A 27,254-nucleotide genomic window follows, 5' to 3' on the forward strand; every position below is an offset into this window, starting at 1 on the left:
AGAAAGATAAGTCATCTGAAGGACAATGTTATAATTGTGGAGGAACTGAGCATTTTAAAAGAGACTGTCCTCATCCAAAAAATACTAACAAGTCATCAGGGCTTTGCCCAAGATGTCGAAGAAGAAGACATCTGGCAAGTAAATGTTATTCTCAAACAGATGTTGATGGAAAACCACTTCCAGTTCCAAAAAACCCCAAGCGGAGCGCGGCAACACCCCATCGCGCAGCGACAAAAGTGATGGCGGTGACACAGGGAACAACACCGACTCAAGCACTACAGTTGTCGGGGAGCGTCAATCTAACTCCCTCAGCAGGGCACTAGGGAACATTCCTTGTGACAGAGAGCTATTAACACCGGGAACACAATTTATTTTAGCGGCTTCAAAAATAACTTGTTTTTTAAATGAAGAATCAGCTTCCATACCAACAGGGTTCAAAGCACCTTGTCAGAAGAGACAAGATTTCCTAATTATAGGAAGAGACCGATGCATCATCTTCAGTTTGATAATATTTCCAACTGTTGTTTCTGCAAACTGTTTCGAGGAGCTGACAATTTTAGCAAAAGCTCTTCGACCACCGCTGATGATTCCCCAAAATACCCAGCTGGCCAAAGCAATAGCTTTGCCATCTCATCCACTAGAACATCAAGTCATGCCAGCAATGAGTAAAGATCATCCATGTTTTGATGATCATGTACAGGTGCATGCCCTATGGTTGAAACATATAACTAAAAAAAAGCCGATTATCACTTGTGAATTATCACACTGAGACAGAAAGATAATAATTTCAGGCATGTTGGACACGGGAGCAGATGTCACACTCATTTCATACATCTTCTAGCCGAGAGACTGGAATTTAATAGTACCTCTGGGCAGGATCACAGGCATCAGAGGAAGTTCGGTATGCCTGCAAAGTAAAGATGTGGTCACCTTTAAAAGACCCGGAGGAAAGATAGCTCTCACTCATCCATTCATAGTGCAGAAGCCATTTACAGTCTAGGGAAGGGACCTCCTTTCTCAGTGGAACATGACTATTCAAGTGAATTTTTAGTGGGGCTCACTGCGGCACTCACCACTCCAAAAATGACATGGAAGACTGACACACCTCTTTGGGTGGATCAGTGGGCCTTGGAAAAAAAGGAAATTGAGTGCTTTAAAAACCTTGGTAAAAGAGCAATTGCAGAAAGGACACATCAAGCCAACCAACAGCCCATGGAATTTTCCAGTGTTTGTCATTCAGAAGAAAACTTCTGGATCGTGGAGATTGCTTCATGATCTCAGAAGGCTGAATGAAATTCTGGAAGAAATGGGACCTCTGCAGCAAGGACTTCCATCACTCACGATGATTCCCAGAGAGTGGCCTCTTGTGATCATCAATCTCAAGGATTGTTTCTTCACAATACCACTCCATGAAGATGATGCCTGTCGAATGGTATTCTCTGTTCCAAGTTTGAAGGCATCATTAAACTGTTTTACCACAAGGACTGAAGAACTCACCAACAATTTGTCAGTGGTATGTAGCACAAGCTTTAGCTCCAGCAAGAAAAAAATATCCTGAAGCAAAAATAATCCATTACATGGATGATTTACTCATTGCAGCATCAACAAAAGAAGAACTGCAAAAGGTCTGTGCTTGTGTGACAAAAGAAGTAGAAAAAGCAGGACTTGAAATCAGTGTTTCAAAGATTCAGGAAATTGCGCCTTAAAAATACCTTGGATGGAAAATCACAGAACAGATGATCAAACCACAGAAACTAGAAGTCAGCTCTAGAGTTTGCAATTTACAAGATCTACAGCGACTCATTGGAGAAATTGACTGGATGAGACCAATTTTGAGAATCACCAATGAGAAACTTTCGTCCTTGTTTGATCTCCTGAGAGGAGACAGTGACATCAGATCACCCAAAACTCTTACACCAAAAGCACAAAAAGATTTACAGAAGATTGCGAAAATTATACAGGAAAGACAAGCACACCAATATGTGGACTCTTTATCATTCCATTTGGCAGTGTTGGGAGAAGAAACACAGCTGTATGGTTTAATTTTTCAATGGGATGAAAACAAGAAGGACCCTCTGTTGATTATAGAATGGGTTTTTCTACCTTACAGGCCTCCAAGAACAATTCTTACAACCTTAGAGATGACAACACAGATAATCATGAAGGCAAGAGCGAGGTTAATGACAATGACGGGCAGAGACTTTTCAATAATTTATGTACCTTTGAAAAAAAATTATTTTGATTGGGCATTTCAAAAGTCACAAGATTTGGCAATAGCATTGTTAAATTACACAGGTAAATGTTCAATTCATTATCCGAGTCACAAATTGTTGAAAGTAAAGTTAAAAATTAGAGAGAAACCAAGGGCGAGTAAAAAACCATTGGAGAGGATCACGGTATTCACTGATGGTTCAGGAAAGACAGGAAAGTCAGCAATCACGTGGCAAAATTCAGTTAGAGGAAATTGGGAATCAGATGTACAAATAGTGCAAGGATCACCGCAAATTGTTGAATTGGCTGCAGTGGTCAGAGTTTTTAAATTATTTCAACAACCCTTAAATTTGATTACAGATTCACAATATGTAGCTAATGTAGTCAAGAGATTGGAAGAATCACTTTTGAGAGAGACAAACAACGATATTCTATATTCATATTTATCATGCATAAAAACATTGTTGGAAAGCAAAACAGAAAAATATTTTATTACACATATCAGAGTGCATTCCTCACTTCCAGAATTTCTAGCAAAAGGAAATGCACGAGCAGATAAGCTAACCATAACTGTCTTGCAAACTTTACCAGACATTTTCCAACAAGCAAAGATCAGTCATGCATTTTTCCATCAAAATGCACAAGCATTGATGAAATCCTTCCAACTCTCCAAAACACAAGCTAAAGAAATTGTACAAATGTGCCCTAATTGTCAGATGGTGCAGCCACCAATCTCCATAGGAGCAGTTAACCCACGGGGATTGGAAAACCTTCAATTATGGCAGGCGAATGTCACAAAGTACCCACCTTTTGGAAAACTGAAAAACATTCATGTTTCAGTTGACACCTTTTCAGGTGCAATCTTTGCCTCCTTACATACAGGAGAGACGGCACAGCATGCATGCAAACATTTTCTACAGGCATTTGCATCTTTAGGCGTGCCTCAAGAAATCAAAACAGACAATGGTCCAACTTACATAGGTAAGATTTTGGACAAGTTTCTAAAAAGGTGGGGTGTCAAACATACTTTTAGCATTCCTCATTCATCAACAGAACAAGCAATTATAGAGAGAACACATCACACTTTAAAAAGCTCCTTAAAAAACAAAAAAAGGGGGAGCCAGAGGCTACGCCTCACATGCGATTGAACAAAGCGTTGTATGTGTTGAACTTTCTAAATGGCTTATTCTCAGAACCGACTCCGCCGATCATAAGACATTTTATAAATAATAAAAGAGCTAAGCTAAAGGAAAATCCTTTAGTGATGACAAAAAATTAAGAATCGGAAAAGATCGAGGGACCGTTCAAATTAATCACTTGGGGAAAGGGTTTCGCTTGTGTCTCCACAGATGGAGGATTGAAGTGGGTGCCTGCAAAGTGTGTCAAACCATATCGGGCCCCAACAACAACGCAAGCAGAGACTGATCTCGGGAGTAAAGAACGAAACGCACAGACCGAGTCACAAGCAGGCGATGCGAATTCATCTTCAGACAATACGACAAGAACTTAAAGATTTAAAATTCACCATGTTTTTCTATGTAACTTTGTATTCTATCTTTTTGTCAGTTATGTTAGGTATCGAAACAAAATTACCAATGATGCAACCAAGAGCGAACGTGTGGGAAAATTTGGCTCACGCAGCAGGGTTAGACACAATCTGTCTGACACATTCCAAACCAGGGAAACCATTTTCAACATGTTTGGTCGGACTGCCCATGAGAGAATGGCCAATTCCGAAAAACATCCCTCCAAAGGTGTTGCAAGCTATGACAACTCCTGTGGACGGATAGCACGTGTAGGTCAAATTTCTCCATGTGACTTCAGTTGAACCAGAAGAATTGTAGATTCTAGGTTCAACAAGAATGGATTTTTGTATTGAATTCAGTTTTCCAAGAGTGACAAAGAACAAAGCTCTAGATGTTACTCCGAATCATGAGGTTTACAAAAATGGTTCTTTTTGGTGTAATCACACGGTGGTTTCAAGCAAACCATCCTTCCAAGTTCATGCAAAATTGCCACGGGAAATCTTTTTCATTTGTGGGGACAGAATTTGGCCTGCTATCCCTGCAAACATCACTGGAAGTCCATGCAGCATTGAGACACTTTCGTTGTTATCACCTAATAAGAAAATGTTGACAAAACTGAGAAATAGAGAAAAAAGAAACATCAAACAATACGATCCAAACTGCGATGACAGCTTTTATACATTGAACAAGCCACAGAGAATTTCTGCAGCTATATTCTCTCCCCAAGTGGCATCGAGAATGGCCTTGACTCAGTTGGATCGTTTGGGTTGCTGCTTGAGCAAAAACACCAAAGCTATCTCTGACGCACTGAGTGACATGTTAACAAATGTCAGCAGTGTGAGAAGAGCAACCCTTCAGAACAGGGCAGCAATTGATTATCTGTTGCTAACTCACGGGCATGGGTGTCTCGAGTTTGAAGAAATGTGCTGCATGAACCTCTTGGACCATTCTAAATCAATTCATGAAGATATTAAACAGTTAAAGCAAGAAGTGGCGAAAATTAGACAATCTACTAGATCTTGGATGGATGGTCTGTTTGACTTTTTTAATCTTTCTTCCTTCTGGAGGGAAATTCTTAAAGTAGGGTTTTACATATTAGTGGGAATTGCTATTTTCTTTATTCTATTCTTAATTGTCTTACCTTGCATTTTTCACTGTATTCAGAAGGCTTTAGACACAACTATAAAAGATGTGTTTTTGGTGCAAACAGAGGGGGGAGATGTGGGGGTCCAGGGAGTCCCTCTGAACCCTCTGTGGGTGCGAAAACCCCCCTGTCAGACCCCTAAAAGACCCCTGAATAGAGCCAGGGGGGTCAGAGAGCTGGGTCCTGCACCATGGGAACATCTGCCTTCTCTCAGAGAAGAAATGCAACCGTTAAGTGAATCTAGAGTGTAAATTATATAGTTAGCATGTAGAAAAGGTAGTTTTTGGAATTGTTTATATTAGCAGCCACAAGGCCAAGATGGAGAATTTGGGGTGTGGTGTCTTCTTTCTTCTTCTTCTTCTTGTTCTCCATGTTGGTGAGGGATGCTGGGAATCACAGATTCGTTGGGGACAAAACTAGACATAGTAATAAGATATTGTAGTATTAGAAAGATAGTGTAAACATAGAATACGTAGTTTAAGGTATAAAAGATAAGTCCTGCCTTTCGTGGGCAGACTTTCGTCCTGGACACGGTGCTGATCAGACTGCTACTCGCAAGCATGAACACTGTATCGATAAGAAATAAAAAACAGACCTTGAAACCGGACGATTGTCTCCTGCAGCCTTTCTTCGGCAGCTTCAAGAATACCCTGCGCCTTGAACCACCATCCTATGTCCATCTGAGTGGTCTTGGGCACAAGGAGACCCTCAGACAGTGACAGCTCCTTCCCTGAGGACATGGCAGGGACAGAAGGATTGGGATGGAGAACCTGTTGGGGCTGGTGGCTAGGCCGTGTTCTTCTTGGCATCCCTTCCACAAGATCTTGACCTCCTCTGGCGTATCCAGAGTGCTGAAGAACACTTGGAAGAGCAGAGGCAGAAACAGGCGGGGGAAATACATCACCACTATATGTGGCCAGCAGGGCACCTGGAGGATCTTCCACATTACAACAGTTGCCTGCAAAGGACAAAGCACCTTGAGACAGTGCTCAGTGCCAAGGTGTCTGTGCGGCAGGGCCTGAGCGTGGCAGGGAGCGGCCAGGGAGACGCAGAGGTAGCACAAGGCTAGGTGCCCCTGAACCTGTCCCTAGGCCAGGATTCAGCTCAACACCTGAGGCTGGGAGATGCAGTGGGGGAAGGAGGGTTCAAGAAACTCACAGCCAGGGCAAAGACACCTGTTCTATCCCCATCGGAGGTGCATGTGCTGTGCTCTGGCCAGTTGCCCAGCACATCCAGGAGTAGCTGCAGCACTGCCTCCACAGTCCTGCTCGAGGATATGATTGTCTTCCACATGGTCATAGCAGCTCTGTGGTGACAGAGCTCTGACTCAGGTTGGTCTCAGACACAGCACCGTGGCCTGGCCAGCAGTAGGGACCTGAGCTGGCTGCCAGCTCTGCCTCTGCCCACTGCCCCTCACTGGCAGCATCCAGGCAGCCCAGCCCTGCGGGGACAGGCCCCTGAGGGGCAGGGAGGGAGCATGGCTGCAGACTCAGGGGTTGACATGCCAGGACTGGGAAAGGGAGCAGCCAGAGGGCCCTGGAACTGTCTGTTGGTCAGACACCTGGAACAGGCTGCACAGGGTAATGGGCTGGTGAGCCCTGATCCCTCTGGGCAGGTGGCCCCATACCTGTCACATGATGGGGCCACACGCAGGAGAGTCATCACCACATCTGCGGGCTGTGCCTCAGTGAGATCCAGCAGGGTCCTGTCCAGCCTGTGCTCAGCAGACTCATTGGCCATGAGCCACTGGTGGATGTACCTCACCATGGCAGGCACCTGAAGAAGGCACGGGGAGACTTGGAAAGCTGCCAGAGGGAGTAATGTCCCCAGCTTCCCCAGAGAAGTGCTTCCCTTCCCACCACACTGCAATGGCCTCAAAGGCTTACGGTGACCAGCAGGCCCAAGTGGTTTGGGAGGCCACTTGACTCATGGGGGAATTAAACCCTGGCCACAGGCTGCTTACCTGCTCTGGAATGGAAACACTCTTCTCCACAAGCAAATCCAGCGGGGCAGCACTGGTGTCAGTGGTGTACACGTCACCGTTTCATGGTCCCAAGGCCCATGACGCTGTTCTCTTTCTGCAAAATGCACTCAGTGAATTTGCACGTCTGGCAGGAGAATGAAGGGCAAGAGGCCAGGGCTGTTCCATGGAGTGCTCCAAGCACTGTGCTGGGCTGAGCAGTGACAGCAGGCCCAGCCCAGGTGGGGATGGCTGCAGGTACCTTCAGTGTTCTGCAGAAGCGGCCACGGGCAGGGTCCTGCTCTTGTGTCCGGTCCATGGCTGCACCTGGCAAAGAGTGAGCACAGCCAGAGCTGAGGGGCTGCAGGAGAGGCCAGAGAACAGAGCCCAGCCCTGCACTCCCCAGGCAGGAACAGCACCAGGATGCCCCAGGGGATGGAGCACAGCCACTGAGGTGTGTCTGCCCAGCCCCTCTTCCATCCTGTCCATGGGTATGTCCATGGGATGGGATGGTACGGGACGGGACGGGACGGGACGGGACGGGACGGGACGGGATGGGATGGGATGGGATGGGATGGGATGGGATGGGGCCAAGCTGGATGCAGGCACCAGCCCTGAGGCTCAGCTCTGCCACTCACTCTCCTGTGCTGGCTGGAATGGCACCACCTCTTCAGTCTCCTGTGCTGGGGCAGCTCCAGGGCTCTTTTCCTCCTCCATCACCCAGGCCAGCTTGGGCACTCTTGGGGGTCTCTGCTCCATGTCAGTGACTGGATTGATGGCTCCTTTCAGGAGAAATGCCTTGGAAAACACTGAGTCAGGAAGTCCTGCAGCCATGTCAGGAAGGCACCAGTCCTCGGAAGGCTACAGGACAGCAGGTCCTGCTCTCTGGTCTTGAGGGCTCCTGCTACAAGGACAGGAGACTTGTCAAGGATTGTGATCAGCAAATCCCTCAGTCTGGTCTCGATGGCACCTGCTGCAGGGATGGGCGATGCCTCGGAAAAGCTGCAGGGCACCAGGTCCCACAGTCCCTTGAGGGCACTTGCAGAAGAGAAGACTCAGGAAGGCCACAGGTGACTAAGGTCACCAAGAAGGTCACCAAGCCCTGTGGTCTGGCCTCGAGGTCACCTGCAGGAATAACGCCTCGGAAAAGCTCCGGGTCAGACGCAAACGAGGGCGCTGTGCGGGGGCTTCTCACGGCAGCGCTCTGTCCCGTCCTGTCCCGTCGCATGCTCCAAGCACTGTGGTGTGTCTGTGTCACCATCAGCTCCTATGTCCCTACACGTCACAAAGGGTCCTGTGACACCCTGTTCCGTTCCATGCCACCATGGTGACCATGCTGCACCGTGTCACAAAGGGCCCTTGCACACGCTGCCACCTGCCCTGGGGCTGCCCCAGCCCACCCAAATTGGCCCAGGTTGGAAGGAATCCCTCACCCCAAGTGTCTAAGGCAGCCCAACAGGATCCTTAGGAACATCTCAAACCATCAGCAGATGCTGCCCTGCTCTGTGGGCTCAGGGCAGAGGAAGGAGCCCCCAAGGCTGCTGACACAGCCACAGCGGGAAGGGCACGGGGCCTTGCACAGAAGCTGGCTCAGCCTCCTTGGGACACATCCCAGCTAGTGGCCATCCTAAACACAAGAGCACAGACAAGGAACGTGTAGGCCAGAGCATGAGTGCTGCTCTGACCCCTGGGGCCCAGTGAGCACTGAAATCAGCAGGAGTGGCAGAGTCCCAGCCCAAGCAGACCTGCCACCCCTGAGCCCCGGCAGTGCTGGTGCTCGGCTCCTGCCCCAGAGACCTGTGCCCTGGGGGCTTCTCTGCCAGAGGGAGCCAAAGCCCACGTGCACTGGGGGCTGTGCTCCTTCCTACAGGGGCTGTTGGCAGGAGCATCTGCAGCAAGTGCTGGCAACTCTTGGTTTCTCTCAGGAGGCAGAAGCTCTTGGTCCTGAAATGATTTTATTTCATGGAAGGGATTGGCAGTAGCACCAGTAGGACCACCACCAGCTGCCGAGTTTCACAGGACAATAAGATTGTACAGACGCACTGCTATCGGGAGATCAAAATTACAAGAGACAGGGCAACTGAGAGACATTTTAAAGATGAGTTATTGCCTCATGGCATCAGTCTCACAGAAGGGTGAGACACTAAAGATGTTACATTTATTAATGCCATAATATCAGAAGCCATCTAATTCCCTGTTAGGGGAATTACTGCCTTATGTTAGGTTTTTAGCCGATCACATACTTTTACAAAACTTGGTAACATCTTTTTACACTAATTAGCAATTGTTTTACTTTTTGTGGCTTTGCCACAGTGTGTCATTTTTAGCCAATTATATAACACTTCATAAACCTACATTGATGCATCTTAAACTTCTAACTAACTTTATAATAGATTTTATTCCTAAACTTTAAAATCTTTTACTCTCTTACTTGACATATTGCTTTGCTTACATAATGTATATCTCCGTGTGCATAAAACATATTTCTGCCTAAAATATGAACTTATATTCTTGTTTTATATCTGCCTTATTTTCACTGTCCTAATTCTCCAAGCTCTCTCCAAGGCCTTAGGTCAAACCTTGTATCCATCTCTATCACTGAGCCTGTATGCACAAGGCAATGAGAGCTTTCTGTGCCCTCAATTCCCACACACTGTCATGTTTCCTTGTGTTCCAATAAAAACATTAGCCCAATCTCTGTTCAATGCTCCAGTTGCTGCATGTCTGGCAGTGGTCGCTCATGTCCAAACACAATGGGGGTGCTTGCTGAGCATGGCAGTGGAGAGCCACAAACAGGGGAGTTCAACCACAGCAATATATAAAGCTTCAAACAATCTCTTGTCTATTTCCAAATGCAAACATCAGCAAACACATGCATGAAAAGCCAAATTAATCCAAACATTCCAAGGAAACCAAGCAAAGATTGCATACAAGGCTTTTGTAAACACTTCCTAGATGAATTAAAGTCTCTCCCATGCAGGGCTGTAATAGCTGAACTTCTGCACTGCTGCACAGTTCAAGGAAGAGTGGGAAGAAGTCCTCAGTGTTCCTGTACAATCTGAAATAGGGATGCAGGCTTGGACCAAAGTCTTTCCTGGGCAGGATGATGCTGAAATCCACTGCATTCTAGTGCCTGAAAACTAGGCAAGAAATCAGTATCAGCTCCATAGTATAAGGCCTATGGGACAGGTATTTGTTTATTTGAGGCCGGAGTGAGGGGCATTGCTCCACCACAAACCCACCTGTCCATTCCTTGCACAGTACAGGCTTGTATATGTTTTTTGCTTAATGCACACATTATTCTTTCCTAACCTTCATATTGCAATATATTTTGTAATGACATGATTATGTGAGCCATTGTAGCACATGTGGTGTGATTTCTGCAGGAGGTGGTCATCAGCCTCCTGCTGGTTGTTTTGGATGAAGGCTCATGAGTCTTCCTAGGGCTGAACTTTCCACCCCTGCTTCCTGGGCATGCTCTGTAGTATTGTCTGCTCAAATAGCCAGTGGTTAGCTTTTGCAGATAGCTTGTTCTGCTAAATTTGCTGATTTTTAAAAAGTGCTTCATTCACATACCCTGTTACAACGTAACTTCTTCTTCCTGCACAGCTACAGCATTTTGTGTAGCTCAATTATCTCGTTGCCCAGGCATCAAGCCAGCCCTTTCTTATATCCTTTGCAATTTCTTTTGCAACTAGCCTTGTTGTGGTCTCAAAATACTTACCTGTCTCAATCCTGTATCTCGTTTTATTTTGCTCCCATTTTTGATACATGGTGGTAGTTTGTCTACAATACCATACAATACACTGGCTCTTCATGGAGGTTCCTAGGATTGGTATTCCAGTTCCTAAAATTCCTACAAAAAGTTGTGTTAGCCAGTTCAGGTCAAAGAGCCAAAATAGCCAATAGCTGAGTTTCCCACAAATGTTTACTCCAAGATGTAATGTCTTTGGTCACTTCAGGGACTACTTTTGCACTTTGCCAAATGGTGTGGATATCCTCTGCTATTTGCCATGACTGATCGATAGACCTGCAAGAATTGATATTAATTAGAATACAAAATCCTCCTGTTTGGCTGTTACCTTATCTATCATGCGGTTTTGAAAGACTACTTCTTTCAGTGAGTTTATTTCAGTTTGTTGTCTTCTTCAAGCATCTGCTGTTTAATTAGCAATCAATTCTATTTTGGCTGAGATGCATGAAATGGCCTTTTGCAGTTGTGCAATTACTAAATCTGGAGGCAATGCCCTAAGGAAACTGTGAAACGTGGTGCTGTATCATACCAGTGGGTTATTGGTTGTTGTCTTATTGAGTCTGTTCTTCCATAGTCCTTGAATATTACCTGTCATTTCATTAGTTTGGTTTGTAACCTGTAACTGAGGGAGAAGGTATCTCTTGGTACATTGGCCAGTGCAGTTACCTGGTAATTGTTTAATGCTATTCCATTCCCACAAAGCCACCAAGATGCATCTGGAAGATGACAGCTGGAGTTAATACTCACGGACTTGTTTCTGCTATATCTATCACAAAGACAGTTTTCCCACATTGGCTGAGTGACATTGACCCACCCAGCTGTGTTACTGGAAAAGTGGCCAAGATTTGCTCCAGAGTTGTTCAGTCCTATGTGTGTGACTGACTCACTGATAGGTGGTAATTGGAAAAGGGGCTTTCCCGAGGAAGATCCTGCCTGTCTGCATTGAGCACTAGTGTTGTGTGAGCTATACGGGTTCCAATCTGACCAATTGCTTGATGGTTCCCTATTAAGGGAAGTTCCATTGTTGCACCTCTCTGCAAAGCCAGCAACCCATGAGTCCTGTATAATTACCTGTGGTTCCTATTAGTGTTACATGGATGATAACATCAAAGGTAATGACAGTATTATCAATGAAAAAGACACTGGTTTATGAGTGAATTTCAATTTTAGACCATGATCCCAAACAGCTTTGGTCGTCCAGCGTGTAGTGGTTTTGGTTCGCCAATTTGAAATTTTCTTGTTGTGAGATAAGATTAGGAGGAAGGCAAAATAAGCTGAACTTTAAACAGTACAAATAGAAATTTTATTACTGGAAACTAGAAGAAAAAGGAAAAACCTCAGAATGAAAGTTTAGACTACTCTTTCTCCCGCTACACTTCCTTTCTTTCACACTGAAAGCATTTAGAAAACAACTAAGTCAATTTACCATCGCTAAAATAGTCTTTTACCAATTCATTGGGAGAGGAGACTTCCCTCTTCAGTCTATGGAGATTTCTCCACAAGAAACTGTTTTCTCGTAGCCTTGATGTTCCAGTGATTGGGCATCTGGGATAATGGAATTTTGATCACTATGCAAAAATCCTTTCTTTAACTTACAGTTTTTCTAGAACTATTATTGAGGACCTATCAACCATAGGGCACACTTTAAGGATTATAACAGTTTAAACAAAAGTTTGCTTTATTTTTAAAAAACAGGTTTTTCTTCTTTTTCTTCTTCCTCTGGGAGCAGCACAGGTCTTCATCTTCTTAGTATTCAAACTTAAGGGATCACAGCTATTTCAACATCTACTTAATCTAACACTAATGTCTTTGTTCATATTTACAGTTAGAACAGTTACATTTACTCTGTAATATTTTTATGTGTTATAGGGAAAAAAGAATCTCTTCTTCATAGCTTAAAACAGAGAAATTTCAGTCCACGACTCTCTTCCTTCCCTCATCTGGGACCTGACTCTTGCCTTTGTCTGACCTGAATGTTTTCACACCATTTGTGTGCGTATCTTCATCTTGATTCTTTTCTTTCACTCAGGAGAGATAATAAAGTGTCTGCAAGTCTCATTTTGGGCAATGAAAGAGTTACTACCTTGCCTGGGCAGCGGCTGGAGAAATTTTGGTGGAGCATTTCAGACCGTGCTGAGGCTGGGCTAGGATCGTAAGGGCCCAGCCAGAAAACAGTGGTGGTTGTTCTGGCTGCATGGCTGTTTTATGGCATTTGCTACATTCAATTCCAGCTGTGTGCTGATGGGTTTCCCTCCCCCTGCCCAGCAGGCAAAGGGTGGCCCCTTGCCGGAGCGGGCCCGGCTCTCTCTGCCCCAGGCCGCGCTGCCCAGGATGGCCCGGCCACCCGGAGCCACTCTCCCGAGGGTGGAGGCCCCACGGACCGGCGGCAGGGCAGGGTTTGAATGTCAGCTCCATGTTCTGCTGAGCTGCTGAGCCACAGGCTCCCTGGCTGTGCTGGGGGAGGGGAAACTTAGATCTTAGCAGCCATGTGGGCCTCCCTTCCCCATTTCTATGAGGACCCCAGCCAAAAACGGGGGCCAGAGTCAGAGCCCGGCCGTGACCTGGGCCCGGCCAGGCCTGCGGGCTGCACGGAGGGGCCCAGGTCGGTGTTACCTGTACTGAGGCTGGAACAGAAAGAGAACTTTTCTGGGGTTTTTCATCTTTACATATGTGTTTCACAAAGACGAATAAACTTTCTCATTGGTGTACCAATGTGTCAGTATTAAAAATCAGACACCGATGGGGCCTTGTCCGATCCAAAAGCAGCTGCCCAGGTCCTGGCATAGAAAAATTTTAGGGAATCTTTACAAACCATCACACCAGCCTAGAAGTAACCGTGTCCCTGGCTGAGTGATGATTGGATGGCTTTGAGCACATACAAAGGATTGCAGACAATTCATTGAACCCCAAGTGCAGATGCATCATTGGCCAGGGAAATGGGTGTGTTAAGACCCCAAACAATCACGTGTATATCCAGGACATTCAAAGCCTCCATTTAAGATGAGTCCCGAACAATACAGAAAGCTTTTGTTATATGGATCGCTGTGTCATCTCTGCCTCCAACCACAACTCCAATTAAGGTAATAGGTGTGGTCAGTGGGTGTGGTCATTAGGGGTAGTCTGTGGGTTTGGTCAGTTTGGATGGTCAGTGGTTTGTGGTCAGTGGTTGTGGTCAGTGGTGGGGTGGTCAGTTGTGTTCAGAGGGGTGTGGGCATTGGTATCTCTTAGTGGGTGTGGACAGTGGGGTGTGGTCCATGGGGGTGGTAAGTGAGGGGTGGTCAGTTGGGTGGTTAGAGGTTGATGTGAATGGAGTGTGGGCATTTGTGTCTTCACAGTGGATGTGGTCAGTGGGGTGTGGTCACTGGTTGTGGTTACTGGTTGTGGTCAGTGGGTGCAGTCAGTGGGTGTGGCCAGTGGATGTGGTCACTACCTGTGCTGAGTGGGTGTGGTCAGTGTGGCTGGTTGGTGTTTGTGGTCAGTGGTTGTGGTCAGAGGGGGAATGGCTAGTTGGTGCGGGTACTGGGGGTGGTCAGTGGTGTTTGGTCAGTCGGTGTGGTCAATGGGTGCAGTTAGTGGGGGTGGTCATTGGGGGGTCAGTGGATGTGGTCAGTGGCTGTGGTCAGGGACGGGGTGGTAATTTGTTGGGGTTCAGGGAGTGTTGTCAGTGGCATGTGGTCAGTCAGGTTATGGTCACTGTGTGTGGTAAGTGGCTGTGGTCAGTTGGGTAGTCAGGTGGGGGTGGTCACTTGGGTGGCCAGGGGTTTGGTCAGTGGGTGTGGGCAGCATGTGTGGACGATGGGTGTGATCACTGAAATGGTCAATGGGGTGTGGTCAGTGGGTGAAGTCAGCAGGTCTGGTGGGTGTGGTCAGTGGATGTGAGCAGTGCAAAGTGCTCATACGGTGTGGTCAGTGGGAAAATTAATGGGGTGTGATCAATTGGGGTACGGGCAATGGCAATGGGTGTGTTCATTGGGTATGGTCAGTGGTCTGGTCAGTGGTTCTGGTAAGTGGGGGTGGTCATTGGGAAGGTGCTTGGCCAAGGCAAAAGGAGGCTCCCTGTGTGCCCTGCTCACCTCTCCCTGAGCTCCTGAGAGCTCTGCAGCCCCTGCTGCCATCCCATCTGCCCAGGCCAGCACAACAGCCCCAGCCTTGGGGCCCTGCAGAGCTGCTCCTGCTCCAGGCCCAGGGCCCATCCCAGAGCTGGGGCAGCCACAAAGCTGTGCCCATTTCTGTTCATTCCTGCTCTGATGAGGATGGATCCTCAGGAACTAGGAGATTGCTGATGAATTTTACTGTTCCAGGGGCCTCTTCTTTCTTGAGCTCTTCAGTAAAAGAATTCAGTGGCAAAGACTCATAAATATTTCTTCAAAACACCCCAACAAGAAACACCTCTGGGAATAATTTAAGTTTTCATTTCTTCTGTGGTTAATAAGATGGATTTCAGAAGTGTATTCCAAGTGAATATACTTTATTGGAAACAATGCAGAGAGAACATTTTTATTGTCGTCTTTTCCCGTTTATAGAAAGATATAAGCAAATAATATTGACCCCCAGCAATTTCTAATGCAATCTGAATGGATATGAAAATCAAGACCCTTCACAGCTGGGAATCAATAACACTTTGACCCCATCCCATTCCCACTATTTCCCTCATCCAAGCCGTGGGACTCCTATGGATCAGGAATGGTGTGGCCAGCAGGACCAGGACAGTGATTCTTCCCCTGTGCTCAGCACTGGTGAGGCCGCACTTCGAGTGTTGTGTCCAGTTCAGGGCCCCTACTTTAGGAAGGACATGGAGGAACTGGAGCATGTCCAGAGAAGGCAACAAGGCTGGTGAGGGGTCTGGAACACAAGTGCTGTGAGGAGTGGCTGAGGGAGCTGGGGATGTTTATCCTGGAGAAGAGGAGGCTCAGGGGAGATCTCATCACTATCTACAAATCCCTGACAGGAGGGTGCAGCAGGGAACAGTGATAGGACAAGAGGACACAGCCCTAAGCTACATGGGGAGGTTTAGGCTGGACATTAGGAAATATTCTTCAAAAAAGGGTGATTGGGTGTTGTCATAGGGTACCCAGGAGATGTAGGTGAGCCACCATCCTTGGAAGTGTTTCATTCCATGGTTTTGGTGACAAGCTGGTGTTGGGTGACAATGTTGGACTTGATGCTCTTAAAGGTCTTTTCCAGCCTGGGTGATTCTGTGATGATTGTGACACTGCAGGGCCTTGGGGAAGCAAGGGGCCATTGTGACACTGCAGGGCCTCGTGGAACTGAGAGGACCATGGTGACACTGTGTACGATATGGCACCACAGAGCCAAGGGGCCACTGTGACAGTGTGGGGCTACATGGAAGCAAGGAGTCCATGGTGACACTCTGGGTCCTTGTGGAACCACAGAGGCCACTGTGACACTGTGGAACCAAGGAGAGCCTTGTGAGAGCCTGGGGCCAATGGAATCAAGGGGCCAGTGTTCCACTGCAAGGACTCTTGGAACTAAGGGAACAATGGTGACACTGTGGTGCCCCATGGAACCAAGGGTCCCTTGTGACACTGCAGGATCTTGTGGAACCAGGGCTCCAATGTGACACTGCAGCACCAAGGAATTCATGGTGGCACTCGGAGCCCTCATGGAACCAAGAGGCCACAGTGACACTGCAGGGCCTTGTGGGACCATGCAGAGCATTGTAACAGAGCAGGACCTTGTGTAATGATGGGGCCACTGTGACACTGCAGGGCCCGTGGAACCAAGGGGCCAGTGTTGCTCCTCAGGGACTCCTGGAATGCTGGAAACATGTTTGACACTGTGGTGCCCCTTGGGAGCAAGAGACCATTGTGACCCTGTGGAACCACAAAGAGCATTGCTGCACTGCAAGACTTCATGGAACCAAGGATCCACTGTGACACTGCAGGGCCTTGGGGGATCAAAGTGCCATTGTGACACTGTAAGGCCTAAGGATCCAAAGGACTTTGTAACACCAAGGGGCCCCAGGGAGCCAAAAAGATTTTGTGACACTGGGAGGCCTCATGGAACCGTGGTGACATCAAGCTGGTTGCAAGTGTGGATCTGCTGGAGGGTAGAAGGGCTCTGCACATGGATCTGGACAGGCTGGGCCCAATCCAACAAGCTGAGGTTTAACAAGACCAAGTGCCACACAAATGCCTGCAGCACTACAGGATGGGGGACAGAGTGCCTGGAGAGCGGCCAGGCAGAAAGGGACCTGGGGGCACTGATGGACAGCAGGCCGGACATGAGCCAGCAGTGTGCCCAGGTAGGCAAGAAGGCCAATGGAACTGGATGCCATTGGCATTCAATGGCCTGGATTATAAATGGTGTGGCCAGCAGGGCCAGGGCAGTGATTCTTCCCGTGTGCAGCAGAGCTGAGGCTCAACCTTGAGTCCTAACTGTGTTCTGGACCACCCCAATTTAAGACAGACATGGAGGTGCTGGAGTGTGTCCAGAAAAGGGTAAAAAGGCTGTTGAGGGGCCGGGAACATGAATCCTGTGAGGAGTGGCTGAGGGAGCTGGGGATGTTTATCATGGAGGAGAAGCAGGGGAGACAAGGTGGTGTCAGGGCACAGGTTGGATTTGATGATCTCCAAGGTCTTTTCCAGCCTGGGTGGTTCTGTGATTCTCTGAAACCACCCTTGGAGCAGTTGCACGATGAGCCCTGGGCCTCCTCTTCAGAATATACAGCAGCCCAGGTCCCTCAGCTTCTCCTCACAGGCCCCAAAGCCCATCCTGTCAGTCTTGCAGAGCCTCTCCAGCCCCTCCTCATTGCCCAGAACAGGGAGCCCCACATGCAGACACACCAGCCCAGATGTGTCCCCTTGGCCTGTGGTGCCTCTGGCATGGGAGAAGCACGAGGCAGGACCCTGCAGACAATTCCTGAAGCACTTGTAGGATGATCCTGCTCCCTAAGGGACATTCTCATGGTACCAGTTCAGGAAATGAAATGGGGAGAGGGGCTAGAGAGGAAAAGGCAACCATGGATGGGCTGTTTGAAGAGGACGGAATGGAGATGGGAAATAGGAAGAAATTTGGACCAGGGAAAGTAAAGAAAGCAAAGGTGAACACAAGGAAAATGCTCAGGGCAGTTTGGGTGTGGCTGCCAGGCAGCCCTGCTCTGAGCAACAACATCTGCAGTGGGACAGGAAACTCACAGCTCACGGGAACAAACTTTCTGGCTGACTGCAGAGGCCATGACAAACCTGAGTGGTTTCCCTCCCATCCCCAGCCCTTGCTGGCCCCAGGGGCTGATGGCATTTTTGCTCACTCAGCTCCATCTCCCCACAGCAGCACCATGGGGGTGCTGACGCCTGCTCTGTGCAGTGCAAACGGGCTCCTGAGCCAGTGCTGCCGTGTCTGTGCCTGCAAGGATGCAGCGCCTGTGTGAGCTGGGGGAGGGGCCAGGGCTGCAGAGGGGGGATGTTGTTGGCAGGTGCATGAGGACGCTCTGGGACGCTGCCCTGGGGTGTCCAGTGCAGTGGGGATGGATCAGCCCCTGCTCTGCTGCTCCTTGCCAGGGTCTCCCCCTTGCAGGGCCCTTGCAGAGCACCAGCCATGCTGTTTGCCCCCAGCCTGCCCACGGCTAGACTGGGGCTACTCATGGGGGTTTTCTCTGCTCAGCATTGGCCTGGCCAAGTGTTGTGGAGAGAGCCTGGGCAAGGAGCCTGGAGCCCCCAGGCCCTGCCCTGAGGCGTCAGCGCTGCCCCAGCAGGGCCCATGGCCTGTCCCTGCTGCAGCCCCAGCACTGCCATCCCCAGGGCTGTGCCCGGCCCCGAGAGTACTTGGGCCCTGCAGCAACACGAGGGGCAGGAGGGCAGCGGGGCAGTGGCACGGGAGCAGCACTGGCAACACCAAGTGCTGCTGCTGCTGCTGGGCATAGCTGCTGTGCCAGCACTGATCTGCCCCAGCTCTGCACATTGCTGCTGCAGCTCCAGGGAAGGGAACAAAAAAGGCATCTCTGCAGATAATTTTGCTGGGAGATCCTTTAGTTCATTTAAAGCCATCAAGAGCACAGCTCCTTACTGACACAGTCTGTGCGTCACAGTAAAGGTGGAGACAAAGAAAATGAGATCTGGCACAAACAGTGGCATTTCTTTGTGGGCAATAGTGAAAAAAAAAAAAAAAAAAAAAAAAAGAAAAGAAAAGGAAAGAAAGGAACAAACTAAGAACCAAACCAACAGGAAGTATCAAAGTTGACTTTTATTACAAGTATTTAACAGTAATCAGCCAGCAGCTTAATGTTTCCGAAACTGTCCAGTCATCAGTCTCCACAGAGCATCCTTGAGCTCTTGGTTCCTCAGGCTGTAGATGAGGGGGTTCAGGGTTGGAGGCATCACCGAGTAGAGAACTGACAGGGACAGATCCAGGGATGGAGAGGAGATGGAGGGGGGCTTCAGGTAGGCTAAAAAGCCTGTGCTGATAAACAGTGAGACCAAAACCAGGTGAGGGAGGCAGGTGGAAAAGGCTTTGTGCCGTCCCTGCTCAGAGGGGATCCTCAGCACAGCCCTGAAGATCTGCACATAGGAGAAAACAATGAACACAAAACAACCAATTAACAAACAGGCACTAACAGCAATGAGCCCAACTTCCCTGAGATAGGATTTGGAGCAGGAGAGCTTGAGGATCTGGGGGATTTCACAGAAGAACCTGCGCAATGCATTGCCCTGGCAAAAGGGCAGGGAAAATGTATTGACTGTGTGCAGCAGTGAATAGAGAAAGCCACTGGCCCAGGCAGCTGCTGCCATGTGGGCACAAGCTCTGCTGCCCAGGAGGGTCCCGTAGTGCAGGGGTTGCAGATGGACACGTAGTGGTCGTAGCACATGATGGTCAGGAGGGAAAACTCTGAAGACATGAAGAACATAAAAAGAAACACCTGTGCAGCACATCCTGCATAGGAGATGGTCCTGGTGTCCCAGAGGGAATTGTGCATGGCTTTGGGGACAGTGGTGCAGATGCAGCCCAGGTCCGTGAGGGCAAGGTTGAGCAGGAAGAAGAACATGGGGGTGTACAGGTGGTGGCCGCAGGCTACGGCGCTGATGATGAGGCCGTTGCCCAGGAGGGCAGCCAGGAAGATGCCCAGGAAGAGGCAGAAGTGCAGGAGCTGCAGCTGCCATGTGTCTGCAAATGGCAGCAGGAGGAAGTGTCTGACGGAGCTGCTGTTGGACATTAGCAGTGTCTTGGCATGAGGATCTGTGAAAAAAGTAATAATGGAATATTTTGGTTTGGAGAGGACCTTAAATATCCCAGCTCAGCTTGGGGGCACTTTTCCCCCACTGCCTGCCCAGGACTCAGCTGCCTGGAGCTGTTTCTGCCAGCAGCTGCTCCCTGTGCCCAGGGCTGGGCCCTGCCAGTGCTGCCAGAGCCCAGCCCAGCCCTGGGGGCTCAGCTCTGCCCTGAAGACCCCTCCCAGCACAGGGAACTGCCAGCTCTGCCCCTACAGGTTCTGATGGCAACATCAGAGCAACCCTGAGGAAGCTGGAAATGCAACGCTGACGCTGCCTGTAAGGGGCCCTGATTTCTGTCACTGCCTGGTTTATTGAGATCAGAGAGAGAACTTTTTTATTCATCTCAATCTGAACTGAGAGATGAAATCAGTGTTCATTTTCTCATCCCAGCAACCCAGAGCAGTAGATTAAAAAATCTGGATTTTCACTTTTACGCAGCCCCTCTCTTGCTGTGCTCCCTGTATAAACTTCTTGGAAATGTTCTGGAGTTAAATGTCATGCTGGGAGCAGCCCTGAACAATGAAGCATCCTCACCACACAAGGAGAACACTACCAAGCCATACTAGCTCTTTCCTTCCACTCAGACCTTGTCCCCAGTGCTGTGAGCAGCTCCCAGGGCTGGCTGAGAGCTGTCACTGGCAGGCAGCAGAGTCCCTGCCCCAGCACAGCGCTCTGGGCTACAGGACCCTGCTCTGCAGGACAGCCCTGGGCACCCCTGGCTGCTCTACACAAGAGAGAATCAGAGAATGTACTCACAGAGTCTGTAGGCATTGGGATGTTCCAGCTTTAGGAGATAGCTCCAGGAGCTGCAGGTGCCTTGTCCTGCAGCCAGAGGCTTCCTGTGTCAAGGGCTGGGAGTGATTCTGCCCCAGTCACTTCTAAGCATCTTCACAGCCCTGACTGATTGAAGCTCTCTGTGCCTCTGTGCTGTGCCTGGGGTGGCTGAAGGAAGTGCCCCAGCCCTGCTGGGCTCTGAGAAGAGTTGCTCAGAAAGACCAATGTGTTTTTGAAGCTCTTCTTGGTTGCCAGGATCTCACTCTGAACAGGAGCCCAGCCCAGCTCAGGCGCACAGACACATCACAAGGACTTTAATGACCCTCTTGGGGTTTGTGCTGAGGCCCTGAACATCAGTCCCTGAGAGGGAGCTGAAGAAACCTCTCAAGAATTCCAAATCAGAATCAAACTCCAAAGTTTCTTGAAGTTTTAATGGGTCCCACTGAGGGACACAACTGAAAAAGTGTCCCCCAGGTTCCAGTTAGACCAGGAAACTGGAGGCAGAGATGACAGGTGGCAACAAAGAGAAACCAAGTCTTGGTGTCCTGGGGCACAGCAGGGTTTGTGCCACCAAGGGCTGCGAGGAGACACCTTGTCCTGAACCACTGGGGCCTCCTGGCACAGCCACAGCAAGGCTGGCCACTGTCACCCCTTGTCCTGCCCTCAGTATCTCCCCCCCACATCCTAGTGGCCTCAGGGATCTGCTGGGACCAGTCCCTGGGGAGCCTTGGTCAGGAATGGCCCTGGGGGGCTCCTTCATGCTCCCAGGTTTTTCCAAGGACTTTGGGTTTTGATTTTGCCTTTGAGTCTCTGAGAGCTTTGTGCAATCATGGCCTCCAATTATCTGCTTTAATTAGCCCATTGGGAGCCTTTCTCAGTAGCAACACTCTGTGGGGCTTATTAATGCTTCAAAGTACTTCAGGTTTTTCCTTTTTCCTTTCCTCTACGAGTCTCAAAAGTTTTGGGGCAATCATGGCCTCCAATTTTCTCCACCAAGGAGTCCAAGATGAGCCTGTGTTGGGGATGGACCTCAGTGGGACCCATTAATGCTTTGAGACACTTTGAGTTTTTCTTCTGACTTGCACTCCTAGAAAGGTTTGTCCAATCTCCTCTGAGGCCCTGAGGTTCCAGGGCTCAGCACCAAATGCACCACAGGGTTCTTTGGGATCAAGCAAGTTCTGACAAACCATGGCTCTGCCTTGATGTCCCTCTTGTCTGGTGCTGTTCATTAGGAAGGTTTGCTGCTGCACTTATGGAGAAATATTTCAAAGAGCTTCTAAGAAATATGTATTCCTGTTTTAAAGGGTGTATTTCATTACTGTTTCTCTTTAGAGCAGAGGTGATTGCAGCATTCTGTTGTTGATATTGATCCAAGGTCTCTCCTCAGGAAGTCTGGCCTGCTCAGAGAAGCTGTGCCTTGTGGTCTAACCTAGTGTGGACAACCTTGCTCCACATTTCCCAGCTCCATCCTTTCTATCCTTTCTCACCTGGGACCTGCTTTACTTGGAGATCTGGCTGCAGTCAGGCAAACAGGGGTTTTCTTCCTTTAATTTTTTTTTAAACAATTGAAAATTCCTGAGTTTCTCCATTACAAACAGACACCCTCCTCAAGTGTGTGTCAAGATGCCCCCACGGAGATTTACATTCCCAAGGGAGAGCCATGCAAGATTTGTTTTAGACCTTTGGACTCCTTGGTTCCACAAGGCCTTGTTGTGTCACCATGGACTCTTGGTTCTGTGAGGTTCTGTCACAATGGATGTTTGTTTCCATGGGGCCCCAGAGTGTCACAGGGGTTTCCTTTTTCCTGTGGTAATTAGCAGCAAACCCTACTGACAGACACAAATGCCTGGGAAGAAGAAGGAATGGAGACATTTGGAGTGATGGTTTTTGTCTTCCCAGGGCACAGTGACATTGGGTGGGGCCCTGGAGATGGCTGAACACTGGCCTGCCCATAGAAGGGGGAAGAGACAACAACCTCTGTCCATGGAACTACAACAGCAGAGAAGTCAGGCTGAAGGCTGGGCTTAAAAGACTTTTACCAGCACAGGAAACATCAATGTGCGAGGAAAGATGCATGCTAATGTCTTTACAAATCATTTGATGGGTGAAGGGATGGCTGTTAAGGTCTGTGAAACAGGTTGTAACATTTCTACTGACTTTGGGCAGCAGATTTTTTACTAGGACCAGACAGCTTGGCTCCTGAAATAGAGAAGGGTCTGCATAAGGCTGAACTTCTGAACTTCTGGGGAAAATGCCAGGTTCAAGAAGGGATATGGAGCAGGCAGTTTTGGAAGGCTGTACCTTCCTAGTACCTCAGCCAATGGGGAAAGGTAGAGGGCAACAGGCAGAGAGGAGTTTAGGATAAAAGGACTCTGCACCCTCTGAAACCTCAAGAGAGAAAACTCCATGGGTGTGTTTACAAGGGGGCAGCACTATTCAAGGGGCAGGGGGGTGCTGGAGTATCATGCTGTGTCTGCAAAATGGCAGAACTACTCGGGAGAGGGACTGTAGTAGCGGTTTTTTTCCATAAAGAGAGCAGCACTGCTCAGCAGAGGGGGGAGCTGCAGTACCATGGTGTGTTCACAAGGAGGCAGCACATCTAGGAAGAAGGAGGTTCTGCAGTACCAGGCTGTGCCCACAGGGGGACAGCATTGCTTTGATGGGAGGCAGCAGTACTGGGCTGTGTCCACAGAGGGGAAGCACTGCTCGAAGGAGGGGGATGCTACAGTACCAATCTGTGTACACAAGGAGCAGCACTGCTCGGAGTGGGGGAGGGGGGGGGTGGAGGAGGGCGGGATTTATATGATGCTATGTTTACAAGGGGGCCACACTGCTAAGAATAAGGGGCTGCTGTATCGGCTTGTGTACAAAATGGGGGAGCACTGCTTGGGGTGGGGGGGGCTGCACTACTAGGTGGCATCCACAAGGAAGTAGCACTGCTCAGGGCGTGGGGTTGCAGTACTATGCTGCATCCACAAGGCTGCAGCACTGCTCGGCGGAGGGGCTGCATTACCGAGATGTGTCCATAAGTGGGCAGAACTGCCCAGGGAGGGCGGGGACTGCAGTACCATGCTGTTTCCACAATGGGACTGCACTGATCGGAAGGTGTTGTGGCTGCAGTACCATGCAGTGTCCACAAGGGAGGAGCACTGCTCATGGGGGGGCCTGCAGTATTTGTTGTGTCCAAAATGGGGCATCACAGCTTAAGGAGAAAGGGATGCTGCCGCATTTGGTTCTGTCCTACAGGCAACTGCATTGCTAGGAGTGGGGGATCTGCAGTATGAGGTTGTGTCCACAAGGGGGCAGCCCTGCTCGAGAGTGGAGCTGCAGTACCTGGTGGCGTCCAAATGGAGCAGCATTTTGGGGGGGGGGAAAAGGGCTGCCCTACCATGCTGTTTCCATAAAGGGGCAGCAATGCTCAGAAGGTGGCAGGTTGCAGTACCATTCTGTGTCCTCAAGAGGGCAGCACTGCTCAGGGTGGGGCTGCAGTAACAGATTGTGTTCAAAACTGGCAGCACTTCTCGGGAGAGGGAGGTGCAGTACCAGGTTGTGTCCAGCAGGGAGCACCACTGCTCACGTTGGGGTGGGGGGGGGTGCTGCAGTACCAGGTTTTGTCCACAAGAGGCAACACTGCCCAGGGAGGGGGGGCTGCAGTACCATGGTGTCTCCACAAGGGGCAGCACAGCTCTAAATTGGTGGTGTGCTTCAGTATTTGGTTGTGTCTAAAAAGGGGCAGCCTACCTGGGTATGGGGGTCTGCAGTACTGGGTTGTGTCCACAAGAAGACAGCACAGCTCCATGGGGGGAACTGCGGTACTGGATTGGGTCCAGAGGAAGGCAACACTTCTCAGTGTTTGAGGGGGCTGAAATACCAGGCTGTGTCAACAAGAAGGCAGCACTGCCCCGGGGGGCACGATGGCAGTACTGGTTGTGTCCAAAATGGGGCAGCACAACTTAAGGAGAAGGGGGGCTGCAGTATTTGGTTCTGTCCTAAAGGGGTCAGCATAGCTGGGTGTGGGGAGTCTACAGTACAGGGTTGTGTCCACAAGAGGGCAGCAGTCCTCAGGGAAGGCGGGGGCTGCAGTACCATGCAGTGTCCACATTGGGGCAGCACTGCTCAAGGGGAGGGACTCCAGTACTGGTCTGTGTCCACAAGCAGGGTGAACTACTCAGGGAGTGGGCGACTGCAGTTCTGTGCTGTGTCCACAAGGGTGCAGCACTGGTGGGATGTGGGCTGCAGTACTGTGTTGTTTCTACAGGGGGGCATCACTGCTTAAAGGGTGAGATACTTCAGTATCTGATTTTGTCCAAAAGGAGGTAGCATAGCTTGGAGTGGGGGCTCTGCAGTACAGGGTTGTGTCCACAAGAAGGCAGCTCAGCTCGATGGGGGGAGCTGTGGTACCGGGCTGTTTTCACAAGGGGGCAGCATTGCTCAGAATGAGGGGTCTGCAGTACTGAGTTATGTCCACAAGCAGGAAGCACTGCTCGGGGAGGAGAGCTGCAGTACCATGCAGTGCCCATAAGGGGGCAGCACCAATCTGGAGGTGTTGTGGCTGCAGTACCATGTTTTGTCCACAAGGGGGCAACACTCCTTAGGAAAAGCGGGGGATGCAGGACCATGCAGTGTCCACCGGGGGGAGCACTGCTCAGGGCAGAACTGCGGTATTTGCTGTGTCCACAATGGGGCATCACAGCTTAGGGAGAAAGGCGTGCTGCAGTATTTGGTTCTGTCCTACAGGTGACTGCATTGCTGAGAGTGGGAGTTCTGCTGTACGAGGTTGTGTCCACAAGGGGGCAGCACTGCTTGTGGAAAAGGGGGGCTGCAGTGCTGAGTTTTATCTATAGCGGGGATGACTCCTCTGGGAGGTTAGGGGCTGCAGTAATGGGTTGTGTCCAGAACTGGGCAGCACTGCTTGGAGGTGAGTGGGCTTCAATAAGATGCTGTGTCCACAAGGGGACAGCCCTTCTTGGAGGAGGGGGATGCAGCACTACCAGTCAGTGTACACAAGGGGCAGCACGGCTCAGAGTGGGTGGGGCCGCGGGTGAGTACGATGCTATGTCCACAAAGGGGCTGCACTGCTAAGAATGAGGGGGCTGCTGCACCGGCTTGTGTACACAATAGTGCAGCACTGTTTGGAGTGGGGTGGGGAGTGGGAGGGGGGGGCTGCAGTACCAGGTAGCATCCACAAGGAGGTAGCACTGCTCAGGGCACAGGATTGCAGTTCTATCCTGTGTCCACAAGACTGCAGCACTGCTCGGCGGAGGACCTGCAGTATCTAGCTGTGTCCACAAGGGGGAAGAACTGCTCGGAAGGGAGGGGCCTGCAGTACCATGCTGTGTCCACAAAGGGGCAGCACCAATTGCGATGTTTTGTGACTGTAGCACCATGTTGTGTCCAGAAGGAGGCAGATTACTAGGAAGGGAGAGGCTGCAGTACCATGTTCGGTTCACAGGGGGACAACACTCTTCAGGGAAAGCGGGGGTTGCAGTACCGTGCAGTGTCCACAAGGGGGAAGCACTGCTTGGGGGGGAATTGCAATATTTGTTGTGTCCAGAGTGGGGCATCAAAGCTTAGGGAGAAAGGGGTGCTGCAGTATTTGGTTCTGTCCTACAGGCGACTGCATTGCTGGGAGTGGGGGGACTGTGGTACGAGGTTGTGTCCACAAGGGGGTTGTGCTGCTTGGAGGGTGGAGCTGCAGTACCTTGCTGTGTCCACAGGAGGACAGCATTTTTTTTTTGGTGGGGGAAAAAGGACTGTGCCAAAACGCTGTGTCCATAAAGAGGCAGAAATACTCAGAAGGTGGCGGGTTTCAGTACCCAGCTATGTCCACAACAGGGAAGCATTGCTCAGGTATGGAGGGGGCTGCAGTATCTAGTTCCTCCCACAAGAGGGCAACACTGCGCAGAAGTACCATTCTGTGTCCTCAAGGGGGCAGCTCTGCTCAGGATGGGGCTGAAGTAAAAAATTGTGTCCAAAACGGGGCAGCACTTCTCGGGAGGGGGAGCTGCAGTACCAGGTTGTGTCCAGCAGGGAGCAGCACTGCTCGGGATGAGAGGGGCTGCAGTACTGGGTTGTACCCACAAAGGGGCAGCACTGCTCTGAGGGGGTAGGAGCAGCAGTACTGGGTTGTGTCCACAAGAGGACAGCACTGCTCAGAGAGGGCAGGGTTGCAGTTCTATGCTGTGTCCACAAGGGGTAGCACTACCCGGGGGGGATGGGGCTGCAGTTCTATATTGTGTCCACAAAGGGGCAGCACTGGTGGGGTGGGGGCTGCAGTACTGGGTTCTGTCCACAATGGGGCAGCACTGCTTAAAGGAGTGAGGTACTTCAGTATTTGGTTGTGTCCAAAACAAGGCAGAATAGCTGGATATGGGGGTCTGCAGTACAGGGTTGTGTCCACAAGAAGGCAGCACAGCTCCATGTGGAGAGCTGCGGTACCGGTTGGGTCCAGAAGAGGGCAGCACTTCTCGGTGTTTGAGGGGGCTGCAGTTCCATGATCTGTCCACAAGAAGGCAGCACTGCTCAGGGGGTGCTACTGCAGTGTTGCTTGTGTCCAAAATGGGGCAACACACCTTAGAGAGAGGGGGGGCTGCAGAATTCATTTCTGTCCTGAAGGGGTCAGCATTGCTGGGAGTAGGGGGTCTGCAGTACCTGGCTC

General features: G+C 49.8%; 1 pseudogene; it reads right to left on the reverse strand.

Annotated features, from left to right (window-relative positions):
- Positions 1–18,832: 18,832 nt before the first annotated feature.
- Positions 18,833–19,764, reverse strand: LOC130265990 (olfactory receptor 14C36-like; annotated as a pseudogene).
- Between the last annotated feature and the right edge of the window lie 7,490 nt (positions 19,765–27,254).

Source organism: Oenanthe melanoleuca, unplaced genomic scaffold (genome assembly GCF_029582105.1).
Source record: "Oenanthe melanoleuca isolate GR-GAL-2019-014 unplaced genomic scaffold, OMel1.0 S001, whole genome shotgun sequence".
NCBI lineage: Eukaryota > Metazoa > Chordata > Aves > Passeriformes > Muscicapidae > Oenanthe > Oenanthe melanoleuca.